Consider the following 5,866-nt stretch of genomic DNA (forward strand, 5'->3'; position numbering starts at 1 on the left):
GGCAGGAGTGAATCCACAAACCATTCACAATGCTTCCCATCCATAAGATTCATGTTGGCTTCGCTGATCGTGCATTTCAATCTTTGATCTAGGTCCTAGGGTGTCTCACCAGGCTTCATCATGATATCCTTGAATCCCACAATTGATTGAGCTTCAGACTTGGGCCTATTGAATTCCTTATTTAGCTCATTCTGAATATCTACTAATCAAGCCATTGAGTTATCAGTGCAGTACTTAATGTACTATGTTAGCGTGCGTTCCTACAAAGCAGTGACCAATGTTACTTTCTTCATCTGATCATCTATAATACGTTGAGTTTCCCATATAGCCTTCGCGACGAACCAAAATTGGTTTGGGTCCTCAGTTCCCAACCCCTTGAACATAGGTAATTTTACTGAATTCACCATATTAAATGGTAGTGGAGGTGGTAGTGGTGTGGATGAAGGCGTATGCGGCATAGGTGAGGATGGAGGTGGTGTGGGTGGATGGGGTATTCATGGGAACCCTGTCTTATCAGTTGAATGACACTCTACGGAGAAGTCTGTGTTGCTTCCTCATCATCACTCAGAGGAGGTCCAATTAGAGGGCTATATTCAGGGCCTGTTTTCCCTCTATTCATAAAATTTTTTCCACTTCTCGTAGATCAAAAAATCAAGGTAACTGCATAACCCACTTCTCACACAAGATCATATTAATCCAAGTATTTAAATATCTCAAATACTTACCTCGCGGTCCCTTAAAGAAGTGTTGCTCTGATTAGTTATAACTGACTGAAGTATCGACTGTGAACTCTGTCACAAAACCTCCTATGATACAATCGAGCCAATGATCGACAACGCATGCGATCTTATATTTAGAGGCTTCTAATCTCCACACTAACTCTGGGGTCTAGACTATCGGACCATCAAGCCTCCACCTTCCTTGACTGTCTACCAATTTCACGATCCACTCGTAGAATTCAATCGGGAAGGAACACAAGAAGATTTCATGTATCTCTATGTACAGATATATGTCCAACCACTTTTCTTTCATCAATCTCAGATTCTTGTTCTCTTGTGCCGTGAATTCGTGGATCTTTCTATCCAATCAGTCTTCAATTTCCTTCTTAGTTGGATTCCAGTGATGCAACATCACACATCTCCTTATGCAGATACTAGTCCCAGCAATGGAACCATTTGTTGGCTTAATGGGCCCCGACTCAGGTTTATCATTAATTAGCCAAGAAAATCCCTACACTACTCACCCTTTCAGCATCAATTCGCGGAGCACAGAATGACGTCTCACTCGAAGCAGTATGGGGGGATGCAGGAACCAAGTTTCCGCACCCAGAGATGGTAGTGACGTTGTTTTATACCGTAAACCTTCCTTTGCGCAGATCAATAAGCATTTTAGGGCTTATCGATATACTTCTCTTAGTCATCCTCTACATCTTCACGAAGGTCTACGACTTTTCTTCGCATACCCTAAATAGGTGAATCAAAAACTTACGAACCTCTGTAATTACTCTTACTTTTGTATTTACCCGAATTAGCTTAAGTATCTGATAACTTCAACATGCATCAAGATGATCTTCACGTAAACAAATATTCTTACTTGCATTCATATAACAAGGTAAAACATATGGATTTGCGCATCAATACAACATTAAAACATAAACCTAGTATTCATCATAACATAATCGCGTGCATTTATAACAGAAGTAAAATATATCAGACATAGATAATTCTAGAGTAATTCTCTTTATTAATGCTTCAGATCTTCTTTACAGACTCTAATTTCCCTATGCACACAGCTGTAGGGGTCCCCGCACTTAGCTGCGGACTTCTACCCTAGGCTTCTACGCACATAGTTGTAGAGCCTCTTTCCTATGCTAAGACTCTTCTCTCTTAGCTCTCACAGACCCATTACATTCATCAATGACTCAAAACATACCAAGAACTGCCCTAGAATCTTCTAAGACTCTCCTTTTTATACAATTGCATGGTCCGTGGACCATGGGTAGATATCCTAAAGCCAACGCAAGTTACATAAAATAAGGGCAGAGACCCTTTCTGACACTTTTACATCTTCGCACTCCACGACCACAAAATGCGGAGACTTTATACTTTAGACCTATACAAAAAATTGACCCTAGGGGACACGTTCCCAACATTTACTGATTGTTATTACGATGTTTTAATGTTGTTTTAAATAAGATAGTACACTGAATTGGGTTTAGAATGGTAATGCTGTAATGTTGCACTCATCTTCCCTGAAATATTAATAGAAGATGGTTGATGGTTGGATTGCCACAGTTTATGTGTTTTATGTGATGGTTGCACAATGCATTAAGTTATGTTATTTTCAACATTTTTCAATAATGTTTTGAGTATGTTGCAGTACGCTGAATATTTGAATGTTTATTACCGTGCCATGTATGAAAATGAAGCACCCCTTTCAAATTTACTAATGTTTTGATATCTGTTAAGGATGTTCTGAGTGTTTGTGACTGGATCTAGTCCAGACTGTGATTTTACTCTAGAATGTTGAATATGATAATTTGTGTGTAAATTCCAATTCACTTCACCATTGTAGAATTCTGGTTCCTACGGGCCCTGTAGATTCCTCAGGTGAGACTTCACCTGTTTTTTAGGTGACACTGAAAGGGAAATGTCTAGTGGGGTTTTGTTGGCCAAACCTTCCAAAATAACTCAAGTCATACCATCCCTAGCACCAACAATATGAAATGTTCACTTTTTTTTGTGCCAATTGTTTTCAATAAAAATGATCGTTTATGCAAGAAAAAGCATTGCTGATAAATGGTTGCTGCAACTCTTGTTACTAAAAATCTGGCTACTAAAACTCCTCCTATTGCAACTACAGTGGCTGCAATTCTTGTTGTTGTAATTCTCATTGTTGCAAATCCACTTGTTGTAATTGCGATGGAAGGAATTCTTGTTGTTGAAATACCCATTATTGTGACTCCCTCAGCCACAATTCTTGCTTTTGTGTTGATACTTCTGTTGTTGTAAATCTTATTGTTATAACTCCTCTTGCCACAACTTTGGTTTTTGTGACTTTTGTTGTTGCAACCCCTCTTTCCATGACTTTATTTGTTGTGACTCTTGTTGCTATAGCTCCTCATTCCATGACTTTGGTTGCCGCGACTCATGTTGCTGCAACTCCTCTTGCCATAGTTTTGGTCTATGCAATTCTAGTTGCTACAAATATTGCAATGAATTTGGTTGTTGCAAATATTCTTGCCATTACTTTGGTTTCTATGATTTCAGAATTTTTCTTCAACTCCACTGAGAAAACTTGATTCGTGTACCAACTAGCAACTTAGTTAATTGTATGAAAGAGGAGTCATCAAGGTAAGATATGATAGATACATTTTACAACATTTTTCATAATAAATGATTTATAAATGGCAATAGTACTTCAATATCATTGCATACCAGCTCCATTTACATCATATCCCCAAATAATAAATCTTTTATTAGAAACTGTTAAACTCATAAACTCTACACCAATATTGGAAACTACCTCTCAAAAATCACCAAAATGCCATTTTACTATTATAAACAATGTTAGTAAAGAGAACTATCACTACAAGAACCATGTTAGGCTCACTTATTCATCATGAACCCACCAAGTCAGTAATCTTGGGAGCCTATGACCACATTCAAGTTATTTTTAAATAGGCAAGATGGATGGAATACATGCACAAGTTGAAGGGTTATGATGCTGATGTAACATTGGAGTTCACCTTGAATTTCAGGGATAACTAAGATCTGTAGTGGTTGGAGTTTGTATAGAAATGATAGAGGACATTATAGCTAAAGTAATGGGGCTTCCTTGAGAAGGGGAGAAATGGTACTACAAATGGACCTCCAAGCCTGAAATTCTACAAAAATTCATAAAGTTAGGAGAGAATTTGATAAAGAAGGGGATGCGATTTGATTGTTGGACTCTACCAAACTGCTATAGGCCATTTTTTCACATATGGTCAATAGACCTTCAAATGAGACCAATTCACATCCTTTCACATATTTTCATCATCCCTACACAAAGCCCTAAGCATGACTCTGTCGAATCCCCGAGTTTCTTCTCTTGACTGCTGAGTTTCCAAGCTTTTAAGGCCCAATGCACCCTATCCCTTTAGGGACCAACGTTGACTACCAAGTTGACCCTCTCTGCACCTACACTAATCACTAGTAGGTTGCTCAGCCTTGGGGGGTGTACTGATTCTAGAAATTCGGGAAAAATAAAAAGAATCCTAAAGCTTCCTCTTCCAAAAGATTTTTGAGGTTGTTTCAACCATTTACCTTGGATAATACCTTTGAATCCTATCCTATCATACCTTGGAGTTTTCACCTCTTATCCCTTGAGCTCATCCTTCCATCTCAATTGGATATCAAGCCTAGATTGGTAAATGGATAATTATTCATGAACTACCTCCCTCATCTATATATTTACAACCATCCATGGGCAAGGGGTTGTCTTTTGGAGATTGATTCTACCATCATGCTATTACTTTGAGAGTCATTATTCTGAGGATTCAGGTGACATAGAGGCATGCTTTGTGGCAGGGAAAGGACAAGTCAACTTGGGTAGCTCTTCTACAAGATCAACTCTTATTTTTGGTTGTAACTCTCTCCATTTCTATTAATACACAGTAAATTGTTTTCCTATATATGATGTTATGATTTCATGTATTTCAATACCATGTTGATCTATTGAATGAAGTTATTATATTATGATACATAGATGTCATAGATATTTGGCTTGTCTTGTTTGATTGTGCAGGTTCTAATTATAGCAATCAGAGCTAGGATTGGAGCGTACAAGCCAAGGAAGGAGTGAATCTTGCGACAAATTCCAGGTAGGATTCATCCCATCATTCAATTACTTTAAGGAAGACATTGTGCCCTTTGATTTTTGTTGTTCTAGGTCAGTCCACTAGGCATAGGGAAGACACTTCTGCCTGTAATCATAGATTCCATATAACAAAATGGCGACCATACTAGGGATCGATTCAATCCCTTGGTGGTTTTTTATTGCCCTTAGTGTCTATTTTGCCTCTTGTTTTGATATTTATAGTTTCACTCAGTCCTGATTAGACATAGGAAGACCTGTCATTGAGATTCCATTGCATTTTTTGTGTCAAAACTTGAGATTCCTTGATCAGCGCAACCTCTGGTTTGGAGACAGTGCATTGCAGTGCACTGTAGCCTACCTTGTACCTATGATGTAGTGCATCCCAACCATCTATAATATTTCTTTGCAGAGTACTGGTGCCCCTTACACACCTATGCGGATTCCTGTTTCATGCCAAAATTTGACTTTTTTTGGTTTTCTCTCTGTTTATCTTTCTTCTAGCTACTCTTGCTTGTGTCCCTTAGTGTCATAGTGTTTCTCAAAAGCCTTCATTTTGTTTGCTTGTGGTTTTGATTGCCTTTGATGAGCATTTGTCTATATTTTCCTTTTTTCATCTCATTAGGTCATTAACAAACATATTTGTTTAGTCATTGAGTGCTTGAAAGAATTGGTGTTCCAATCATCATTTTCATAAGTTTGTTTTTATTAGTGATTAGACATGCATCTGAGTTTTCTCTCATTTTTAAAATTAAGAGGAAATTGAAAAGAAAAATCTCCTTGCATTGGCGTCTAGGGTTTTGCGAGTAAATTTGAATTGGAACAATTACGTTTTAGGGAATTGCGCTTAGTTATTGTTTGCTGCATATTCTTTGTCTCTTCCATTCTTTAGATAGATTCTCATTGAAAGTGAAAGTTTCCATTTCTTCATGCTAGTTTGCATTAGGATATTCAAGTGAAATTCACAACGAGACATGAAATTGAAACTTAATCAAAGATAAACTTTAAA

The sequence above is a fragment of the Pinus tabuliformis genome, chromosome 4_2 (genome assembly GCF_031772625.1).
Source record: "Pinus tabuliformis cultivar Carrire ecotype Pingquan chromosome 4_2, CPIR1, whole genome shotgun sequence".
Lineage (NCBI taxonomy): Eukaryota > Viridiplantae > Streptophyta > Pinopsida > Pinales > Pinaceae > Pinus > Pinus tabuliformis.